Source organism: Arvicanthis niloticus, chromosome 1 (genome assembly GCF_011762505.2).
Source record: "Arvicanthis niloticus isolate mArvNil1 chromosome 1, mArvNil1.pat.X, whole genome shotgun sequence".
NCBI classification, from domain to species: Eukaryota; Metazoa; Chordata; class Mammalia; order Rodentia; family Muridae; genus Arvicanthis; species Arvicanthis niloticus.
In genome coordinates, this window is record NC_047658.1 from 51,591,967 (window position 1) to 51,616,035 (window position 24,069).

Here is a 24,069-nt window from a genome sequence, read left to right on the forward strand (position 1 = left end):
GTTTGACAGACACAAAATGAATGAATGAATGAATGAATGAATGAATACCTAAGTAAATCCCAAGGCTCATCTTCCCTTCATGCCCTCTGGGTATCAAGAAAGCTACAAGGTCAATCTCTTCCTAGAAGTGAACACCTGCCTGGGGGTGCTGGACAGTGAACCCAGAGTTTTGCCTGCAGTTGCCCCCACCCCCACCCCTGTTACGGGAAGGGCAAGGAAGTGAGGGGAAGGTTACAGGAGGAAGAGCTACAGCCCTGGTGGCTTCTCTACTTAGAAGGATGTGGGCAGGGGACCCCCTCTGCCACTGTCCCCTTGCCTGTCCTCTCTGTTATAGGAGCGTTTCCCAGGTATGGTGGGTTCTACAGCCCAGATGGGAGGCGGGGAGGGAGAGAGAAAAACAAACAGCTACAGCTACAGCTACAGCTTTTCTTTTTTTTTTCTTTTTCTTTTTTTGGTTTTTCATGACAGGGTTTCTCTGTGTAGTCCTGGCTGTCTTGGAACTCACTCTGTAGACCAGGCTGGCCTCAAACTCAGAAATCCGCCTGCCTCTGCCTCCCAAGTGCTGGGATTAAAGGTGTGCGCCACCACTGCCCAGCTACAGCTACAGCTATAGCTGTATATATATATAACAGGCCTGCCTCACCATAACCATGTAACCTCCCCTGCCTCCTCCTCTTACTCTTCCACTTCCTCCTCTTCCCTCTTTTTAGAGTTTTGAGATAGGATATCAAGTAGCTAGGTCTGGTCTTCTACTCTCGGCCCTCCTGTCTGTCTTCCTGGTGCTGGGATTGTAGGTGTATGACATCATCACCATATTTTTATTTTTGATGAGCATAAAGTCTTTCTTTCCTTGCCTTTTAGACAGGCCTCCAGAAGCCCCAAGCTGACCTTGCACTCTCCTCCCATGGCCTCCAGAGTGCTTTGTCACCACCCCCAGCTCATGCTTTATGTGTTGTTTAAATATATGTTGTTTGAGGCCAGAGCGATGGCTCAGCTGTGAATAGCTTGCTGCTCTGGTGAAAGACACAAGTTTGGTGCTAGCACTCACATCGGGTGGCCATAGTCATAACATCAGTTGCAGAGAAGATCTAATCCTCTCTTCTTTGGTCACCCAACACATGTACACACACTAAGATATTCACACACATACACACAAGCATGCATGCAACACACACACACACATACAAATATGTATTGAAGAGTATTTTCTTAGAATTGTTGAGCTTGACTGATTTACCAGAAATACCCTCTTTCTCTTTGATTTTTCATAAACTCTAAGCTTCAAAAGCTGTTGCTTCACCTGGCGCCTGAAAAATAACTATTTTCTTGTTGTTGTTTGAGACAGGGTTTTTTCTTTGTGTAGCCCTGGCTATCCTGGAATTCAATCTGTAGACCAGGCTGGTCCTCAACTCACAGAGATTCACCTGTCTCATTCACGAGTGCGCGCATGTGTCCCGCAAGCCAGGATGTGGGATCATACCTTTGTAATCCTTGCACTCAGGAGGTTGGGGGAAAGGGTTGTCTCAGCTGTGAGGAGCTGTAGTCATGTGCTGAGATGCTGTCTGAAGAGTGAAGGGTGCTGTGTATGAAGTTCAGACGCTGAAGTGCTTGCCCGGCAAGAATGAAGCCGAAATTTTGATTTCCCAGTGCTGAATAAATCAGATGTGGTAGGTAATCCCAGTACAGGGGTGGAGATTTGGGGTGGGGTGGGGGAGGGGTAGAAGCAGGACAACAGAAGTTCAAGGTCATCCCAACTCCACAGCACTTTCAAGCAGACATGAGACCTTGTCTCTACAGGAGACAAACAAAAAGGAGGTCTTCATTTAATTTGGAAATGGGGTTCTCATTCTAGTGCCCAGGCTGGCCAAGAAGCTGTGATCGCAAAGGACCTGCTCCCTCAGTCTCTTGAGTAGTGCATAGGTACATGCCAGCATGCTTGGCAACCCCAAATAACTCAAATATAACACTCTGGTCCTGTCCTGGTGCCTCCATGACACGTTAAGTTACTGCTAATGTCATTGTCAAGTCTGCAGATAGCTTTTTGTGAGGAATGGATTATGGAGACCAAACCTCGGGCTTCTCACATGCTAAATGCCTGCTCTGCTCCTCTGCTCCCATTCATTAATCTGTTTAATTTTTAGCAGGATCTCATGTAGCCCAGGTTGGCCCTGAACTCTGTATACATCCTAAAATAACCTCAGACTTCCGATCCTCCTGCCTCTAGCTCTCCAGGGATTACAGATGTTTGCCACTATGCCTAGTTCTGTGTGTGTTTATGTATATATAGTATATGTACCATTCCTATGGGTGTGTGCACAGGTGCATACAAATACATTTGCATGTGTGAGTATTTGTATGTGAAAGCCAGATGCCCATGTCTGGGTTTTTCCTTGATCATGACTCACCTCCTTTAGTTTTTCATTTTCATTGGTGGTGGTGGTGGTGGTAGTGGATGTGTGTGTGTGTGTGTGTGTGTGTGTGTGTGTGTGTGCATGATGCATGTGTGATGTATGCCACTGTGCATATGAAAGTCAGAGGACAGTTTCCCTCCGCCTTCGCATGAGTTCTCCGGATGGAACTCAGGCCTCCAGGCTTTGGGGCAATCACTTTTACCTGATGACCACCTCACTGGTCTCAGCTCTTTCTCTCTTCTTTATAGTTTTGAAATGTATTTTATTTATGTGTATAGTTTGCCTGTATGTATGCATATGCACCATACAGAGGCCTGGTGCCCTCAGAGGTCAGAAGAAGGCTTCAGATTCTCTGGGTTTGTGAGCCACCATGTGGGTGCTGAGAAGCAAACCAGGGTCCTCTATAGAAGCAACTAGTGCTATAAAGCGCTGGCCCGTTCTGCTGGCCTCAGTTAGTCTCTATGCCCCTCTGTGGGTAGGGGCTGGGGCAGGGGTCTAGTTTTCTTCATGTGGAAAAACAACCCTCTCCATTCTAATTGATTTACTAAAAAAACAGTCTACTTTTGCCTCAAACCTTTTAAAAAACATCGGTTTTTCCAGTCTCAATGTTCTGGACTAAGAGCTTTGAGAAATCAGTGCTCATAACACCTTCATTAAATGCTTCCTCAATTCCCCAAAGCAGTGTTTGCAGAGCTGAGGCTGCAAGGGCTCTACCACTGAGCTACTTCTGCCCCAAACTTTCACTTAAGTGCCCCTCGCTTGCCCCAGCAGTTCTGTAGAGTAGGAAAATCTAGCAGCCAGCAAGTTACTACTACTACATAATAAGATCATTTTGTTTCTTTCTCTGTTTGTTTGATGCGCGGAGGGGGTGTTTATTTCGAGATAGTTTTTCTGGGCTGTCCTGGAACTTGATCTTCACACCAGGCTGGCCTCGAACTCACAGAGATCCTTCCTGCCTCTGTCTCCCAAGTGCTGAAGCTAAGGCGCGCACCAGCACACCCGGCCTGATAGTGTTTGTGTTGGTCACCTTTCTCAGTGCTGTGACAGAAGCAACTGGAGGGAGGGAGGATTTGTTAGGGTTCCTGGTCCTGTAAGGTTAGTCTGCTTGAAAGGCAGAGGTGGAAGTGTGTGGGACAGCAGGAGCATGTCACCTCTTGGAATGGATGGAGCCTGAAGCAAGGCCTGGCTGCAGTTCGAAGAACCACTCCCATCAACCACCTCTGCCGGCTCCAGGCTCCCGGAACTGCTGCCGGATGGCATCAGGGGGTCTGGACAGGAACAGTTTGAATCCAAAGCACAAAGCCTCTAATTTTTTTTTATTTTTGAGAAAGCCTTTCCCAGTATAGCCTAAGTCAGCCTGGAACTTGAAATTCTCCAGTCTCACCCTCCCGAGTTGGGGTTACAGATGTACGACGTCATCAACTCTAGTTCTTCTTAAATAAGCTTTCTCTTTGCTATTCTCCCTACCCCTTCTCTTAAGACCTGTATTAACTAGACTCTGTCTTTTATGAAAACAAAGCCCAAGGACAAAGGTATCAATCCTACTCCTTTTCTATTTTCTTTCTTCTCTTCTTCCTCTTCCTCTTATGCCCCGCCCTGCTCCTGTTTGCTTTGACACAGGGCCTGAAGTTGAACAAGCTGGCCTTAAACTTCTGATCCTCCTGTTGCTACCTCCCAAGGGCTGGGATAACAGCATGGGCCATCTAGCTCAGCTTGCTTTTTAATTTTTTTCAATAAATTAATTTTTGCAGGTTATTCTCTTCTGTCTTTGTTTGTTGTTGTTGTTGTTTTGAGGCAAGGCCTCATGTGGCCCAGGTTGCCCTAAACTCTATGTAATCAAAGTTAGCCTTGACTCTTTTAAAAAAAAATGTTTATGTATTATTTTTATTTTATGTATATATGGGTGTTTACCTGCACTTAAGTCTGTGCACCACATGTATACAATGCCCAAGGAGGCCAGAAGAGGGCACTGGATCTCCTGGAACTGTACTTAGATGGTTGCTAGCCGTGGTGTGATTCTTCTAGAACAGTAACTAGTGCTCTTAACTGCTGAGTCATTTTATTATTTTTTATTTTGGTTTTGGTTTTTTAAGACAGGGTTTCTCTGTGTAGCCCTGGCTATCCTGGAAGTCACTCTGTAGATCAGGCTGGCCTAGAACTCAAAGATCTGCCTCTACCTCTCAAGTACTAGGATTAAAGATATACATACATAACCCTCCTCCACCAGGGCCAATACCCACTGAGTTATGTTTATTTACTAATTAATTAATTAAGTAATTAATTAACTAAGTGGGGGGGTCAAAGGACAACTTTGTGGAATCTGTTTTCTCTTCTACCTTTACTTGAGTCCCAAGGTTCAAACTCAGGTCCCAGTTTTTGTTGGCAATGCCTTCACCCACAGAGTCATCTTATTGGCCCACAAAAGTAGGTTTTTAAATATGTATTTACTTTTATTTATAATGTATAGATGTTCTGCATGTATATATGTCTGTGTACCACAGGCATTTAGTTCCCTGGAGCAACCAGAAGAGGGCATTGGATTTCCTAAAACTGAAGTTACAGGCTCTTAGTCACCATGGACCTCAGGAATAAAATGATCTCTGTAAGATCATAAACTGTTATTAACATCTCTCCAGGCCCCCAATATATACTTTTTAAAAAAGATTTATTTATTTTAATATATGTGAGTACACTGTCACTGTCTTCAGACACTGCAGAAGAGGGCATTGGATTCCATTATAGATGGTTGTGAGCCACCATGTGGTTGCTGGGAATTGAACTCAGGACCTCTGGAAGAACAGTCAGTACTCTTAACCACTGAGCCATCTCTTTAGCCCCAATATATATTTTTAAAAAATTATTTTATGTGTGTGTGTGTGTGTTTCTGCATGTGTGTGTATGTGCACCACATGCCTGTTCAGTGCTCGGTGCTGAAAGAGATAAGAAGAGGATATCAGATCCCCTGGAACTGGAGTTACAGATGGTTGTGACCACCATGTGTACCACGTGTACCACCATGTTGGTGATGGGAATCAAAATGATCCTCTGGCCAGGCGGTGGTGGCGCACGCCTTTAATCCCAGCACTTGGGAGGCAGAGGCAGGCAGATTTCTGAGTTTGACGCCAGCCTGATCTACAGAGTGAGTTCCAGGACAGCCAGGGCTATACAGAAAAACCCTGTCTCGAAAAACCAACCAACCAACCAACCATCAAACAAACAAAAAACAAAACCAAAACAAAACAAAAACAACAACAAAAAAAGATCCTCTGCAAGAACTCTGAGTCCTCTTAATCACTGAGCCATCTCTCCATGTACGTATGAGAGTATATACTTATATACACATACATACATATACATATATATATGCTTTATTATAGATATGTATATATATATGTATTACATATATATATATGTAATACATAAGTTAGCACAGCTTTGCATGTATGCTGTTGCTTTTCATAGTTGAGATTCTTTTGGTTTTCCCCGTTTACTCCCATCCATGTACCAACCAAGACAAGCCCTGCTTAGCTTCTGAGAGTAAACAGGATACATTCAGGGAGATATGGCAAGAGAAGAGACATTGTGCTGTCCTCTAAATTGATACTTTTTTATTTTTCTCTTTTATTCCAGAGCTACCTCAGAGAATCCCCAGTAAACGGTTCACAGCACTAATTTCCAGTCATGTCATCTGGAGCACAGGGAATGTGCTTCAGACGACATCTGCATTTTCAAATTTATCAGGATTTTCTTTTTCCCCTGTGGTGGAAAAATAAGGTCTTTGTTTAAAACTATTTTTTCAGCTCTGGGAAAACTGTCTGGGTAACTTAAGGGTGGAGCCAACAGCCCAGCTCGCTAGAGGAAGTTGGAAAGAAGAGTGAAATGGGAACAGGAAGTAAGTTTCCAGAGGAACTGATCTTGATAGAGGAGGGACAGAAGCTGGTGCATGCTGGGAGGTGGGATTCTTCTGAATGGGAAGTGAACTTCTGAAGGTCAAATTAGTTGCTTCCCACTTCTTTCTCCATAAAGACCCCTCCCCCACATCTTTCTCCATAAAGACTCCTCCAGCCTTCCTAGGTGAAGGAAGCTTTTTTTTGTCTGTTTGGTTATTTTGTGTTGGACTGTCTAAAGAGAAACTGTCTCAAAGCAAAGTTACAAAACCAGAACAACTGTAACAACAAAAACAAAAGGTGTTTCTCTTCAGCTTCAGCTGGCTTTGAGTCACTGCCTACCAGTATCAAACTCAAATTCCAGATCAAGTGATCTCGCCCCTCAGGCTGGGGGTATGGCTCAAGGCCTGGTGGAGTGAGGCCCTGGGTTCAATCTTCAGTACCATAAACAAATAAATTGCAAGGCCAGGGGCATGGCGTTCCATACTTAGGCCAGATACTTGGACTACAGGAGACCCTGTCTCAAAACAAAAACAAAATAAAGACAAAAGAAAAAAAATCCTCTACTAGATAGTAGTAGGAAACGTGATTACAAAAAAAGAATTTGGGCCAGGCGGTGGTGTTGCAAGCCTTTAATCCCAGCACTTGGGAGGCAGAGGCAGGCAGATTTCTGAGTTCGAGGCCAGCCTGGTCTACAGAGTGAGTTCCAGGACAGCCAGGGCTACACAGAGAAACTCTGTCTCAAAAAACCAAAAAAAAAAAAAAAAAAAAAAAAGAATTTATATGTGAAGAGTCCACAGGTCTATGCCTTTAATTTCAGCACTACACTGAAGGGAGAGGCCTGTGGATTTCTGTGGGTTTGAGGTTAGCTGGGTCTACATAGGGAGTTTCAGTGAAGCCTGAAGCTGGTGAGTGCTACCTCGTGAGGTCTGTCTCAATGACAGAATCAATAGGCAGAGGCAGAACAATCGCTGGGGTGAGAGGCAGCAAGTTCAAAAGCGGCCAGGGCTACATAGTGAAAGTGTCTCAAAACCAAACAAAGAATTTAAAAACACACACAAAACTAAACAAAACTAGATAAATACACCCAGAGAACCCCTGGCTATCCTAGAATTCACTCTGTAGACCAGGCTGGCCTCAAACTCAGTAATCCGCCTGCCTCTGCCTCCCAAGTGCTGGGATTAAAGGCATGAGCCACCACTGCCTGGCTTCAGGTTCTTATTCTTATACTAGAAGCAATTTGCCTGCCATACCCTCTCCCTGGCTTTCCTCCCCCTCCCCCCCCCCCCCCCCCCCCCCATAGAATTTCACTCTATGGCCCAAGCTGGCCTGGAATTCATGGCAATCTTCCTGCCTCGGCCTCCTAATCACTAGGTTTATCGGTGTGAGCTGGCATACCTGACTCTTCAGACAGACTACTAAAGGCTTAAAGGAAATTCAGAGGAAGGGCTTAGTCACACTTAGCAGGACTCTCAAGGGCAGTGACTGTTTACTGAACCTGTATGAAGGTGACTTTGAGCACACACGGGCGGTCCCTGGACTCACAGACCCAGGGACAGGCTGAAGAGGTCCCCTGCTGGGACCTTCCGATGGATGCCCTGCTTGAAGTCTGCCCTCGATGGTTATTTGCCAGGCCCCTCTCCAGGACTGTCCGCCAGCCCTGTCTCCTCCTCCCCCACCCTTCCCTCTCCCACCCCACAACCTCTTTATCTCTCTTTACAAAAAGCTCCTTTCTCTTTTTGCACAATACACTTCCACAATAGATACTCTATTCCATCCAGAGCTTAAATCAGCAACCAAAGGGATGGTTCCTCTTTCTGCCCAGTTCTCCAAACATTTCTAAAGGAAGAGAAGTAATTGCATTGCACAACCTAACCTCTATTTGCAGGCCGGCCTGCTTCTCCTACAAACTGGAAGCTCCCTGAAGGCTCTGCGTGGGGCCTTTGCCACCAACAGGAGAATGCAAAAGAAGCCTAGGCCTTGTTTTCTAAATACCCAAGCAGTTGTTTCAGAACAATGAAACAGGAAAACAAAAATAACGACCATTAAAACAAAACAAGAATGACCTGGAGAGTTCCGGAAGGGAGAGACGTGCTTGTGAGTCACCTTGACTGCTGTGAGGTAACCTGTGGCACACACACGTGTGCAGACATATCAAAGCTTCACACATGAATTGTGTACAGCTTTTACATACCAGTTAGATATGTTTTAGCAAAGCTAGAAGTGGGAGGGGAGAAACATGGCATGTTCAAGAAGAGGAAAAACATATATACTCATTAAAGAAATTTGACAAATCTTCTATAACAGAAAATAAAGGGCTGGAAAGATGGCTCGACCGTTAAGAGTATTTGCTGTTCTTTCAGAGGACTTGTGTTCAGTTCCCAGGGATCTGGAAGATCTAAATTCAGAGGACACACACAACTACAAATAAAGTAAACTGAGCAATGGTGGCGCATGCCTTTAATCCCAGCTCTTGGGAGGCAGAGACAGGAAGATCTATGAGTTCCAGGCCAGCCTGGTCTACAGACTGAGTTCCAGGACAGCCAGGGCTACACAGAGAAACCCTGTCTCAAAAAACCAAAACCCCAAACAACCAAATAAAATATTTTTAAAATAAATTAAATATATATTTATAATCCCAACAAATAGAAATAACCGACAAACTTTTATAAATTATATTTATTTATTATTTATTTATCTTGTGTGTGTGGGCACAGGTGGAGGTATGAGGACAGGTTAGTCCTCTCCTTCCACCATGTGGATTCTGGGATGGAACACAGTGAGGCTTGGTGAGCTCTCATACACTGAGCCATGGGGCCAGAGAGATGGGAACAACACAGGTGGTCTGAATGAGAATAAACTCCATAGGCTCATATATTTGACCACTTGCTTCCCAGTTGGTGAAACTAGGAAGAGCTAGGAGGCCAGGCCTGGTTGGAGAAGGTGTGTCACGGGGCTGACTCAGGAGGTTTCAAAAGTCCATGTGATTCCCACTTAGTTTTCTCTGCCTCAATTTGAGGATCATGATGTAAGCTCTCACCCACCGTTTCAGTGCCTGCCTGCCTGCTGCCATGCTCCCAACCATGATGGTTATAGACTCTAAACCCTCTGAAACCAAAGTGTAAATCCCAAACTAAACACTTTTCTAAGTTGCCTTGGCCATGATGTTTTACCATAGCAATAAAAAAGTAACTAAGACAATACATTTTTGTTGCTGTTGTTTTGAGACAGGGTTTGTTTGAGTAGCCCTGGCAGTCCTGGAAATCTCTCTGTGGACCAGAGTGGCCTGGAAATCCAAGATCTACCTGCCACTGCTTCCTGAGTTCTGGGATTAAAGGTGCGTGTCACCACTGCCCAGCAGGAAACAACTTTTTAATGTATATTTTCTTCCAGGTATTTTATATGTGTTTTTCTGGGTAAGATACAGGTATACACAAACTTACAAAAATGCTATTTGACTTATGTATAATTTACTATCTCATTAAGGGTGTTAGGAACATTCTTCTCTGTTAAGTATTTTTCAAAACCTTGCCTGTTAGGGGGCACGACTGACTCAATGGCAGAGCATTTGCCTAGCATGCCCAAATTGTGGGATATTAGGTTCTTCCTTCAGTTTCTGTTTTCATTTTCCACTTTTGCTAATATACTTAACACTTTGATAAACATTGCTACTAGGAAGATTGAGCACTTCTCTCCGACTTGTAGAACTTCTAGGCCCTGGTGCGGTGGGACTATAATCTTAGCTATTAGAGAGCAGAGGCAGGAACTAGCACAGCCTAGGATACAAAGGGAGTCCATGGGCATCCTGGGTAACTTAACATGACATTAGCTGAAGATTTGAAAGCAAGGGGTTGGAGAGCTGATTCTGCAGTTAAGAATGCTTACTCCTGCTGGGCAGTGGTGGCACACGCCTTTAATCCCAGCACTTGGGAGGCAGAGGCAGGCGGATTTCTGAGTTCCAGGCCAGCCTGGTCTACACAGTGAGTTCCAGGACAGCCAGGGCTACACAGAGAAACCCTGTCTCGAAGGAAAAAAAAAAAAAAAAAAAAAAAAAAAAAAAAAAAAAAAACAAGAATGCTTCCTCCTCCAGAGGACCAGAATTCAGCTCCCAGCATCCATGTTGGGCAGCTCACAACTAACTGTAACTCTAGTTCCAGGAGATCTGAAGTCCTCTTTCAGACTCCAAAGACATTTGCACACGTGGTACCCACTGAAACACTCGGACACACACAGAGAAAATAAAACTATTAAAAATAAACAAAGTCTAAAAAGAAAGTGCTGAAGAGATGTCTCAGAGTTAAGAGTACTGGCTGCTCTTCCAGAGGACCTAGGTTCAATTCCCAGCAACCACAAGGCAGCTCATGATCATTTCTAGGTCTAAGCCTAGGGGATTCTGTGCCTCCTTCTGGCCTTCCTGGGCACTGTACACACATGGTACACCATCCAGGTTCCCACACACACATACGAATTTTTTTTTTTTTTAATTAAATCAAAGAGAGGGCTGAGGACCTAGCACAGTGAGAGGGTTCTTGCCCAGCATGTGCAGGATCCTGGGTTCAATTCCAGTATTACAAAAAAAAAATTCTAGAATTCGACTTACAAAAAAATCAAGAGGTAGAAACTATTAAACTTTCCTTTTTAAAATATATAAGCCTGGCATGGTGGCGCACGCCTTTAATCCCAGCACTTGGGAGGCAGAGGCTGGCAGATCTCTGTGAGTTCAAGGCCAGCCTGGTTTATAGAAAGAGTTTCAGGACAGCCAGGGCTACACAGAGAAACCCAGTCTCCAAAAAGCTGATATTGATCTTACGCACTGAGCTATCTCTGCAGTCCAAACTTCCCTTAATCCGTAGTATAAAACAATTGAGCAAGCTTTGCATCACCCTGCCCTCCCAGAATAATTAATATAATCATGGGCTTATTTATATATTACTCATTTGTTTAAGGAAGCTGGCCGTTGACTGCCGATTGCTATTATGACACTTTTCTGTGGCAAATGTTTCTTCCTCTTTTTTTCTGGGGGTGGGGTGGGGTAGAGTTGGGTGTGAAGTTAGCTCAGGATAGCTAGCTTCAAACTCACTAAGTACCTGAGGGTGACATTGAACTTCTGATTCTCCGGCCTTTCACTCCTGAGTACTGGGATTACAGACATGCACCACACCTTCACATCTAACGTAGTAGAGGTGGTTAATCCCAGCACTTTAATCCTAGAATTTGGGCAGCAGAGGAAGGTGGATCTCTGAGTTCAAGCCTGGACTACAGAGTGAATTCCAGGACAGTCAGGGCTACACAGAGAAACACCTGGCTCGAAAAAATAAAAACTAAGAAAACACTGAATATTTGATATTGCTGATATACGCTAAAAGTTTCCATTGGCTCATCCTATGGAAGACACTGGTCTTTTTGTTTGTTTTGTTTTGTTTTTTTGAGACTGTGTAGACCAGGCTGCTCTCCAATTCAGAGATTTGTCTGCCTCTGCCTCTCCAGTGTTGGGATCAAAGGTGTGTGTGCCACCGTGTCTGGCAAAAGACAGGGTTCTTACTTAATAAACACCAGTTAATTTCCCCATAGAATCACTCTAGTAGATGTCAGCGGAATCAGGGTGTGGGGGAGGGGGTGCACTCTTTTTTTGGGGGGGGCTTACAAGACCCCTCAGATTCAGACTCAAGGACTGAAACATAAATGCTCCTCCCTCAGGAAAGTGAAGATTCATAAATCTTCTTCTTCTTCTTTTTTTTTTTTTTTTGGTTTTTCGAGACAGGGTTTTTCTGTGTAGCCCTGGCTGTCCTGGAACTCACTCTGTAGACCAGGCTGGCCTCGAACTCAGAAATCTGCCTGCCTCTGCCTCCCAAGTGCTGGGATTAAAGGCCTGTGCCACCACAGCCCGGCCATAAATATTTTTTTTTTTTTTTTTTTTTTTGATTCATGAATCTTAAAACACACCTACGTTCAAATTTTACCTAGGGGAGACCACTTTGGGGTTACTGAAATGCTGGAAAGAGGCCTACATGTGTCACTTGATAGCTCTTTAGTGTCAATCTGGAAGATTCTCTTCTGCTTACAGTAAATCAGGGTGTTCAGCTAAACAGTAACTTCTGAGCTCGGCCCTCACTGAAATCACCTGACATCAATAAGCTTTTACAATTTACAAGATAGAGTGTCCGGAGTGTTCTGTCATTGGTTGCTAAATTTCATTCTTTCCAGCAACTCCAAGAAATGAACATTAATTACTTTAGTTACTAGTCAGAGTAAAAGGCAGAGCATCTGCCCAGACAAGTTCTCCCAGGGAGGCAATACTTAAGAAAGATAGTGGGAAGCTTCCTGTGATCCGGGAAGGACTTGGGAGACAGAGGCAGGGAGATTCAGATTTCAAGGTTATCCTTAGCTATACAGGAAGTGTGAGACCTGCCTGCTTTACCTGAGACCAGTCTGAGAGAAAGGGAGACAGAGACAGAGAAGATACTGAGGGACCCTGCTCCTATGAGCCAGGCTATGCACAGAAAACCCAAACCAGAAGCCTTAGCTGCAAATTCTGGCTTAGACATGATAAAGTGCAAGCCTGGCACCAAAAAAAGACTGTATAAAAACATGCATCTGACCAGGAATGGGGACTAATGCTTATTAATCCAGCAGAGGCAGGAGGATCTGAGAGTTCCAGGCCAGTCTGAGTTATATAATGAGTTCAAGGGCAGCCCAAGACACATAGTAAAACCTTGTTTCAAAAGACACTGGAGCTGATGATATGGCTCAGCAGATAAAAGCCACTGCCTCCAAGCCTGATGTCCTGAGTTCCATCCCAGGGACCTACATGGTAGAAGACCATGGCATGCATGCACCCCAACAAAAGAAATCAATCAATTCTAAAACTAAAATAAAGGCTAATTGTAGCTTTTTAAAATAGAAACAATAGCACAAAAAAAAAAGTTATCACAGCAGTTTCTGTGTTGTTGTTTTGTTTTTGTTGTTTTTTGAGACAGGGTTTCTTTTGTATAGCCTTGGTTCTGGAACTCACTCTGTAGACCAGGCTGGAACTCCTAGAGATCTGCCTGTCTCTGCCTCCCAAGTGCTGGGATTAAAAACTTGCACCCCCCACGGTCCCCACCTCTTAGCAGTTTCATAACATTGAAAATTTGCATATATCTCAACAATTTGTATAGATACAAAGATAACATGTGATTTGTTATGAATGTAACTGTGGGTGTTTACAGACAGGAAAAGATATGTATAACATATTACTGGACCAAACTGGTGGCAACTCTGTAGCTAAAGTGATATAATTTTGTTAAATTTATTTATTTATTTAGGTTTTTCAAGACAGGGTTTGTTAAATTTATTTTTTAAAATCACATTTGCTTTCTTGTACTTTTATTTATTTATATGTGTATATGGTATATGCATGTGTGCTTTTTAAAGGGGGTTGCATTGATGACAATTATTTTTCTGTATAGTTTCCAATTTTTTTTTAATGTTCCTGTATATGTCATCTGCATGTCAGTGCTCTCAGAGGCCAGAGGAGGAGGGCACTGGATCCCCTGGAGCTGGAGTTGCCAGATGTGGGTGGTGGGAATCAAACTTGGGTCCTACTAGAGCAGGAAGCGCCATTAATGGTTGGATCACCATCCCAGGCTAATATTTATATATTATCAGTTATTTAACAATATTTATTGTGTAGTTTTATCATATGCATTTACATGTAAATATGAGATGAAATGCCTGTGGCTATACACTAAGACATAATGTCTCTCTATGGGGTTTTTAGTTTTACCTACTTGATTTTCAACTTTTTCACAGTGTATTTGTGCTATGAAGGAAGAAAGAAAAAGTCAGGTATGTATTGGTGGACAGCTGTAATCTGAGCACTTGGGACAGGAAGTCAGAAGGATCAGGAATTCAAGGTTGGCCTTGGCTATATAGCAACTTTGTGACCAGCCTGGGCTTCATAAGACCAGAGAAGCTGGAGAGAAGGACTTGTAGGCAGGAGAGAGGTAGTCTGGAGATATTTACTCGGCATGTAGAAGTCTTGGATTCTATTCCCAGTACTTCAATAAAATAAACTACAATATAGAAATGCATAATATCCACAATGGAAGAAGTGGAGCACTGGCATCTCCCTGGATCCCCGAGGCCTTTTACTGCTGTGATGTTCATCTTTGGTGTGCCTAGAATCAGGACCCCTGTAAAGGACTAGGAGTCTTGGAGAGATGTAACTGGACTGTGGGAACTCAAGAACCCCTCCCTGTCCTGTATGAATTGGAGTCCCTTTCCTTCCCTGCTCTTAGGAGCCTTTGCAGATTTCACAGGGCCTATTCTCCACGGATTCCTATTGGCTCCCCAGGCAGGCTAGAACTCCAGTGACCAGGCTGTCATGCTTCTGAGATGACACCCTGGCCACCTTGGAGCAGATGTGGGTGTCCCCCATTCCAGCCACCCACTGGGACACAAGGCATCTTTGAAGGAATGTTCCTGCCACAGCTGGCTCTGCCTTTGTAGCCTGTGAGTCACTCTGGTTTCACCCTGTCTTCTCATTTCTAGGTTGTAAGGACACCTCCCCGACACTCCCTCACTTCATAGTAATAATGAATAAAAGCTACTATGCATTGCTGGTGCTTATGCACCAAATAGCACAAAAGGTGTGGGCTTTTTTAGGCCTCGATGAACACTGGGATGCAGGGATTTGCATCCTTGTCTTATAGAAGATCGGTGGTTGACTGGGTACATAAGTCTGGGCATTTGCAGACACCCTACAACCCCTAGATCTGCCCCCCCTTCTATCTCCTCTCTCTCTCTCTCTTTTTTTCTATCTCCTCTCTTCAATAGTTTGCAATAGGTCCTCACTATGTAGCACAAGCTGGCCTTTAACTGTGGTATTTATGTTTGTGACTTAAGTATGCTGGATTAGGTTTCCTACCACTGAGCTATATTCCCAATCCTCTTTCTTACAGACATGGTCTCCATATGTAGCCCAGGCTGGCCTTCAACTTTTGATCCTTCTGCCTCAGTCTCCCAAGTAGTAGCTCTTTATTTACTTGCTTTGATTTTCTCTCTCCCCCCTCAACCCCCTCTCTCATAGAAACTTGCTATGCAGACCAGGCTGGCCACAAACTCACAAGATACGCCTGATTCTGTCTTGGAGTGCTGGGATGTAGCTTCACACCCAGCTTCCATTACCCCCATTTCTGTAAGGCAGGCCACCGGGTCTAAGTTATTTCCTGTTAGTCACTTGGAAGTGCAGGAAGCTGGCAGTGGAAAGGAATAAACTTTGACTATTTCCTTGACACTAACCCTGTCCCCCACCTGTGCCCATAACCACCCTCATTCCCTAGAGTATTCTATTCTTCAAGCACTTAGAAGTCTTTTTCTTTCTTTTTAAAAGACAGGACTTCTCTGTAAAACCTTGACTAGCTTGGGACTCCTTATGTAGACCAGGATGCCTCAAAGTCACTAAGCTCCACCTACATCTGTTTCCCCGGGGCTGGGATTAAGAGCAGGTACCACCAGACCTCCCTGTTAAAATTCCTTGAATTTAGAAGAATGTCCCTTCTTAGCCTTAGGCAAATTGTTTCCTCCCAAGTTTTTGATGTTGTTTTGAGATAAGGTCTGTAGAATCCAGGCTGTCTAGGAACTATGTAGATCAGGCTAGCCTTAAACTCAACAAGATCTGCTAGTCTCTGCCCCACAAATGCTGGGATTAAAGGCCTGTATCACCACCACACCTGGCTCTGTCCCATGCTCTTGGCTGGCACAGTTCTATTTATCTAGATGTGACTTCCAGGAAACCTTCGCTGACCACCCCTGTCCAAGCCCCCTCTGAGGTGCTTCCTCAGAACCTCACGTGCCACTCTAGTTGCCTGTTGTCTCTCCCGGACATCCCCCCCCCCCTTTTTTTTTTTTTTTTTTTGAGGAATCTCAGGTAACCCAGCTGGGAACTGGCTACATAGCTTTGGCTGGCCTTGAACTTCTGCTCTTCCTGTCTCTACCTTCCAAAAAATTGGGATTACAATCCATGAGGCCCAGCCCTATCTGGCTCCTACCAGTTTGCAAAGCCAGAACAAGGATATGGTCTCTCTGGTGTTAAGTCCTTAGCACCAGGCTGGGGAGCTGGCACAGAGCAGGTATGTAGCAAATGGTTGTTGAATGACTATTTGACTGTCAGAGAGGACTTTTGTCTTTTTTTTTTTTTTTTTTTAAATTAATATGGCTTGGGTGTTCTGGAGAGGAGCAGGTAATGACTGAATAGAATTGTGGCTTCTTGCATTCCCTACTACAAAGGTGGTGAAGGTGCTGGGGTCACTAGAGGCCCAATATGCTGAGCCTGAAATCACCGGGTCCTTCTTGCTGAACCAAACTCTCTGGCTTCTGTTTTCTCACTCCTTGCCAGAAATAAATCATGTTCTGAGTGACTGGAGTCATTGCTCACAGCTCCAGGAGCTGGTGTAGGGTGGGGCGGGGGGCAGTGGCCTTGGGGCTCCTGTCAGTAAAGACCCAGGCCTTTGGGCTGGGGGGGGGGGGAGGGGAAGGAGTGGCTGGTCCTATCCCTGGGAGGCTGCAGTCATTGGGGGAGAGACAATGGGGCTCAGCATCTGCTCCTCGCTGGGAGAAGGGACCCTCCAGTGAAAAGCCAGGGAGAGCAGGGAAGTGTGGGAGGAATTGATGAGAAGGGGTGGAGCCAAGGAGATGCAGCCCGGAGGAAGGAGGGAAGGAAGAGCGCAGGGAGGGGAGAGGATCCAGGCTTCCCTTCTGCTCGGTGACCTGGTCCGGAGCCTCAGCTTCTCTCGCTTTGTCTGGGCCCGCCGAGACCTCACGTTTCTCGCTCAGCTGCAGCCCCAATCCAAGGGCCAGGCATCCAGCAGGTGCTCAATACTTACTTGGGAAAATAAGAAATGTGGCCAACTTTGCTCTGGGAACTTTTCCCCCGTGTTGTCTCCACTCCTCCGGAGAAGCCGAAGACAGAGCTGGTCTTGGGAGCACGCCCAGGCGCCCCATGAATAATTGACCCTTGGTGGCGACACTGCCCGGCTCTGTCCGCGGGCTCCGTACCCGCCCATGCGTCGGAGTCGAGCGGCGCAGCTCTGAGTGGCGGGTGTCCGGGAGGTTGGAGGCGGGGTGTCCGGCCTGTCCCAGAGCTGGGAGGAGGCCAGGCTATGCCGAACCCCGGGCCCCGCGGGGAGCCACAAGGGCCCAGACCTCAGAGGACCACGCCTCGGCGCCCCCCAGCAGTGCACCCCGGGGTCGTGCCTAGGCCCTGAGCTTGGGGAGGACGCGAGGGGCCCGAACTCCTCTGAACCCCATTCGCACCCGGGTCCGGGCAGTAGCAGCCGGAGCCGTTCCCTCGAGTCTGACCGTCCAGGGCTCTGCGAACAGCTGTTTAAAGCTCTTTACTGTTCAGGGCTCTGTGGCGACGTTTGCTCTAAGTCCCATCTGCCCACTTAAAAAATATATTAAGTGAAGCGCACCCCCAGCTTCCACCCGTGACTGGGGAGGGGACAGGCTCAGCCCCTACCCATGTTTCGGAAGGACTTGGGACTCAGGGGCTCCCCGGACCCCCATCTCCATTGGCTCTTCTTTGGGATAGGACACCCCAGACTTCCTGGGGGGGGCTGTTCTCTCGAGCCCCCTTTGTGCCTGGCAGGGACAGCCCCCCATTTCCATGCGAGGTTCTGACGCTCCCTTCTCCCCCGCTTGTTAATCTTTGTTCCCCTTTTCTGCTGAGAGGAGGGGAAAAAAAGAGGGAGAGGGAGAAAGAAAAGAAGGAAAAAGGCGTGACTCGATTTTCAAACGAAACTCCCACAGCAAACAAAACCCTTTTAGAGAAATAAGAAAGGAGGAAGGAGGAAGAAAAGAGGGAAGGGGAAGAAAAAAAAGAGAGAAGCCTCCAGGCTTGCAATTCGAGTAGGAGAGTTGCAGCGAGAGAAAGAGAAAGAAAAGAAGAAAAATCCTCTCTGCGGTAGAAAGAGAAAAAGAAAACTTGGGCCGACGAGAGGGGGGTGCTGGGGGGGTGGAAGGAAGTGAGAAAACAAAAGAGAGATAAAAGGGCTGCTTTTCTGTCTCTCTTCCTCTGCGAGCTGGCTTAGGAGGAGCTGTTTAGCATCCCTTCACGTCAGCCCTGCCTCATTCCCTTCTTCCAGGGAGGGAGAGAGCGCGAGCGAGAGAGCGAGCGAGCGCGAGAGAGAGCAGGAGGGAGAGAGAGAGGGGGAGAAAGAGAGGAGCCGGAGGGAGGGTGGCAGAGCAGGGCGGGCGCGCGTGGAGGCGGCGCGCAGCAGCAACCCGGGCGGTGGGCAGCAGGAGCCCCCGGCCCGCCCGGCCCGGCCAGCCGAGGGCCCCCAGCGCGAGGAGCCGCGTCCGGACCCAGGGTGAGTGTCCCGCGCGGCCCGCGGCCCCGCCAGCCCCCGGGCGGCCCGCGGCGGGGTGGCTGGGGGCGTGGGGGTGGGTCGCTGCGGCCGCGGTCGACCCGCCCCCCGCCTCTCCCCGGGGACGGCGGCGCGCAGGCCCGCAGCCGCGCTGCAAACATGTCGTCTTTTCCTTTCACTTCCACATTCCCTCATGCCGGAGAGCTGGAGCGAGAGAGGGGGAAAGAGGGAGAGATGGCGTCTGGAGGGGGGAGGAGGGAGAGGGGGAAGGGAAGGAGAGAGAGAGAGGAGAGGAGAGAGGGGAGAGAGGAGAGAGGAGAGAGAGAAGAGAGAGGGAGAGAGAGAGGGAGAGAGAGAGGGAGAGAGGGAGAGAGAGAGAGAGAGAGAGAGAGAGAGAGAGAGAGAGAGAGAGAGAGAGAGAGAGAGAGAGAGGCGCAGAGGCAGAGAAGCAAAATGAAAGGAAAGCGCGGCGGCGGCGGCGCGGGAGGCCGGGGAGGCGGCGGCGGTCTCCGGCCCGCACGTGGGTGTCGCGGCGCTCGGGGACGCTCCCCCCGCACCCGGTCCGGGACTCAAAGTTTCACCCCTCGCCGCCCCGCCCCTGCCGCTGCCCACAAACTTTTTACTCGGGGAGCGGGTGGGGTGGCCGCGCGGCCCGGCCGGCAGGGTGGCGAGGGCGCAGCGCGCAGCTGGCGTGCCGGGCGCCCCTCGAGGGCAGCGGGCGTCCCCAATCCGGTACCGCGGGCCCCGGGCCCCCCATGGTGGCCCCGGCTCCGACCTGTTGAAGGCGCTCGCCGGGTGCCGGGAACGGGTGGGCAGATCCCCACGGCTGATCTTGAGCCTCCCGTGGCTCGGCCTCCCTTCCTCGCCGCCCCCTCTCCCTCTCCTCGCGGTCATTTTCCTAATTGGACGGAGCTGTGGGGCGTGATCGTCGGCGTCAGACGGAGGAGCCCCCCGAATCGGGTGGTCTTCCTTCCGTGACTCTCAGACCCCACCGAGCCGGCCTTGGTGCCACCCCCCACCCCCCCAGCTGCGGACTTGCTAACTCGTGCGTAGCGGGTTGTTGGTTTTCTTTCTTTCTTTTTTTTTTTTTTCAACTTGCCTTTTAAGATGACTTTTATGGTCCCTGCGACTGCTTCCCTCCAGTCTAAAGTGTAGTTTGGGAAGATTTAAGAGGCCAGGGAGGTGCTTGTGTGGGCTTTAACTAATCCAAAACGGTCATTAATGTATCTCTACGCCCTGCGAGATGGTTCCGACCAGGCCAAGCAGTAGCCTGGGTGTGTTTTCGCCCGGACACTGCGGAGTTCCTTCACGGTCTTAGCGGCCAGCCTGCCAGTAAAGGGACACTTGACCTGCGGGCCCTGTGCCCTATCTTCGAAGGGCACCCTGAGCCCCTTTCTTTCCGTTCACAATGGAAACTCTCCGCCACTATCCACCTGAAGACTTAACTAGTCCCGGTGGGTATCTCGGAAGCTCACAAAACTCCCCCACAGGTGTGCGGAGGACTTTGTGCTGTTGGGGGTCATCCAGCCAGCTTTGACGCTGCCCTCTCAGCCTTGCCTTTGTACGTGTGTAAGTAAAAAAGCAAAGTTCATTTCTGCCAAAGAGAAGAACTGATATGTGGGCGCGGAGGTGGGGGAGGCGGGCTTTTCTAGGTACCTTCAAAGATCCAGGGAGCTGGTGTGACAAGGAGGAAAGGCCCTTACTGTCTTTAGATATAAGTGTATTCTCATCAAAGCTGATGGGCCTGCCTGGTTTTGATTTTGACCGTCACCTGTTCACTTGTTTTAAAGCAAATTTACCTTTGAGACCTTTGCTTAGTGGTTTTGTCTGCCCTCTCATCCCACAAGTAACCCCGGGCCGGGCACCTGCTGTTCTTGGAGCACAACCTTGAATTGATCACTTACAGCTCCAGCCACCTTGCAGAGCTGGCTTTGCTGCTGGAAGGCACTGGTTAGAGCTGCTTTCTTTGGGGTAGGGAGAATGGACAGTTTGGCCTGGTTTCCAGAGTGACCATGTGCCAAGAGTTTCACTGAGTTGGGGTGGGGACAGACTGTCGTCTAGAGTGTCTTGGTTATGTCTTTTCCAAGCTGTTCTGAGCTGACCCTTGGCCCCTTGGTGTATAAGGCAGTTGTTTGTGCTCAGGTTCTTTCTGTCACAACCAGACATTTTATTTTAGACTCCCTGTCTAGGGCCAAGGAGACAGCCAAGGTCTAGAATGCCTTTTGGGTTGGAGGAATAATGGGATCACCAGAGACTTTAACTAGTTTAGGTTTGCCTTGTGGTGTACAGATATTTCTAGCAAGACTGCACTTTTCTTTTGAGACAGTGTCCCAGCCCAGACTGGCTGTGAACTGGTGATCCTCCTGTCTCAAGCTCCCAAGTGCTGAGATTACAGGCAAGTGCCACCAGGCCTGGCTCTAGCACAGCTTTGTTTTCTAGAGGGGTTACCTGTGGGTCTCGACCCCGTTGGGGGTCACCTGGACTGAGAGCATTAGGAAGGAAGGTTGAGAGCCATTGGAATCCTGTAAAGGAAAAAAAAATTGCATTTCAGAAGAAACAGGTGGAAAGGCCCACTGCCCCCTGCACTGGTGCTGAGGTTTTCTGCTTCTGCAGGTTCCGCCTTTGGCTTGGTCACCCACAGATCCCTCAGGTCTTACCAGAGCTGGGCCCCAAGCCAGTTACTCAGTTTGCAGAAGGAACGATAGATTCTGAATCTGCAAGTCCACAGGTGGACAGGTGAGCCATTTCTTTGATTTCAAGGCTAGAAGACCTTAGAGAAATTGTTTCTATATGTATTTTTTTGAAGATTTCTTTATTTTATATATTTGAGTACACTGTTGCTCTCTTCAGACACACCAGAAGAGGGCATCAGATCTCGTTACAGATGGTTGTGAGCCACCATGTGGTTGCTGGGAATTGGACTCAGGACCTCTGGAAGAGCAGTCAGTGCTCTTAACCGCTGAGCCATCTCTCCAGCCCCAGAGGTTGTTTTAAAAACAACCAAGGCAGGAAGATCACCCCCGTTGACCTGAGAGTCAGTAGTCGGGCAGGCACTCAAATCTGAGCCTCTGGGATCTGTTTGCAGCACCCTCTCGCCAAGGCTTTACCTTTTCCACTGCTAGGGCTTCTCAGCCACACGTAGTTCAAAGAACATGACTGTGAGGACATGGAGCCATGGGCTGTGTACAGGCTGAGGTAACATCGCCTTATTCTCCAGGCATGCCGTACATGCTGCTCCGGAGGACTGGGCAGGCCAGGGCGATTACTGGGAGAGCTTCCTATTTTAACACTGACTTCACTAAAGTCTAGCAGTACAGCACGGTAGCAGTTTAGTCATCAGGATGTTCCCAAATTACCGGGTTTTGATCCCGAATACTTTCTTCATGCTTTGTACTTGTGTGGGTTTATTTGGGGTTGGCCAGAGGGGAAGAAGGAAGGGCCTTGGTCAGTTGTTCTCCATTCAGGGTTTAATCTGCTAGAATGTTTAGTGGGGCAGAGATCTTGGCTATCTATGGATTCCCCCCCCCCCTTATTATTTGTGTATTTATTGCTTATTTGCTCTGTCCATTGTTAAGCCCTTGTAAAACTAATGTATATAGTTGGCCTTTCATAAATACTTGTTGAATGATGTACTGGACATTAGGAGAAGCATTTCCATCCCGGGAGGAGCTCGGCAATGACACACAGAGGCAGGGACAGGGATGTGATTGATGGGAGCTGCAGAGTTGTGCTGTGATTCATTGTTTCAAACAAGCTCCAGACAGGTAAGGCAGGAGGGGGTTGGGAAAGAGTGGATCCTGAATGGGTGGAGCCACAGGGTGGAGACTTGTACAAGACAATAGAGAGGTTTTGAATTGGACTCTGATGCTGGGAGAATAATGTAAATCAGATGTTCTGGTCCAGGATTATGCTAAAGTGTGTGTGTGTGTGTGTGTGTGTGTGTGTGTGTGTGTGTGTGTGTGTGTGTTTGTCTCCCATAGCCCTTGCAGGTGCTCGAAAACACATTGCTATTCTCATTTGGTGGCCAGGGAAACAGCACAGAGTGGTTAAGTCATTTGTCCTGGTATCTCAGCACCAGGCAGATTGACTTCTGGCTTTGCATCCCATGGTCAGGCCTCTCGAGCGAAGGAGCTGAGTCCTAAGCCTTTAGGTTCTCCTTAGAGGTTAGTGGAAGAGAAGGACAAATTGTCAGTGTGCGATGGTGTCACACCCCTTTAATCCCAGCACTCTTGGGAGGCAGAGGCAGGAGGATTTCTGAGTTCCGAGGCCAGCCTGCTCTACAGAGTGAGTTCCAGGACAGCCAGAGCTATACAGAGAAACCCTGTCTCAGAGAAACAAACAAACAAACAAACAAACAAAAAATGAAAGATTGAGGAATTGTCAGTCTGCAGCAGAGTCTTCATGCTGCCTGAGCTTGGTTCAACCAGTGAGCACTGGAAAGGGTATGCTTGTTTTCCAGGGCCTAATTATTGCCCTATAGTAGCACCAGATCAGGACAAGCTATGTACTTGACAAGAATTTAAATGCTTGTGCTTGCACACATATGAACACAGGTGATGCTGGGAATCAGATCCAGGGTTTTGCCCACGTGCAGTGCCACTGAGCTACTTCCCTATTGGAATATATTTAAACCGGTGGGAAGTTTGAAGCTAAGGAATTGTACTGTTGAGTTGGAGAGGTGGCCCAGGCAGTAAGTGCTTGTGCGTTAGGAGATCAGCACTTACACGAATTCTATGGTGCATACTCTTGTAACTCCAGAATTGGGACAGTGGAGATAGGAAGATTGCTGGGGCTCTCTGGCTGGCCAGCCTACCTAGTCCCAGGAGACTTTACCTCAAATACACAAGTTAGATGATGCCTGAAGAATCACAGTCCAGTCTCCACCTGTATGCAAACATGTGCACCTGCACACACAAATGCACCCACATATAGGAACACACACACACCACACACACACACACACACACACACACACACGCCGTCGTCATCTGCTTTGAGGTCTCCAGCAGATGTCCCACAGGTGTAAAGTCCAGTGTGCTAGCCCAGCAAAGAGCAGAGCCTCCCAGCTGCTTGTTTATGGGCAGTTCCTGGTTCTAGGCACTATGCTATCCCGTCCTCTTGTAGCTTGCAGTCTGTCTGGGAGACAGACATTAAACAAATAATTACACAAATACTCTTTAATTATAGTTGTTATAATGCTTCAAAGGAAAAAGTTCAGAGGCATAGGAGCCAATAATTAGGAAGGGAGGAGTAGAGGGACAGTTCCTGAAGAAAGGATATCTGAAGCAGCTTGGATGGAGGGCTTTATAACCAGGGGGGTATACTTTGTTTTTTTCTTTCTTTGGAAAAAGAGACAGTAAAGAGAAAGGCACTCTGGATAATAATGGAAGAGGCTAGACCGCTCATACAAGTCTAGCCCAAAAG

The 24,069-nt window shown here is 47.5% G+C and overlaps 1 protein-coding gene across 11 annotated transcripts in view; it reads left to right on the forward strand.

The window, feature by feature from the left end:
- The first annotated feature begins 17,024 nt into the window (after positions 1 to 17,024).
- Znf710 (zinc finger protein 710) overlaps positions 17,025 to 24,069 on the forward strand; it is a 69,290-nt gene continuing 62,245 nt past the window's right edge. For 2 of the 11 annotated variants that reach the window (XR_013111229.1, XM_076936433.1), the window contains exon 1: positions 17,683 to 18,648. The gene's annotated coding sequence lies outside the window, so the exon portion shown is untranslated. Of the gene's footprint in view, positions 17,149 to 17,679; positions 18,649 to 19,102; positions 19,691 to 19,728; positions 20,215 to 20,359; positions 21,382 to 24,069 lie in introns of those variants that run through there. The other 9 variants (XM_076936425.1, XM_076936444.1, XM_076936442.1 and 6 more) reach the window with 9 other exon arrangements.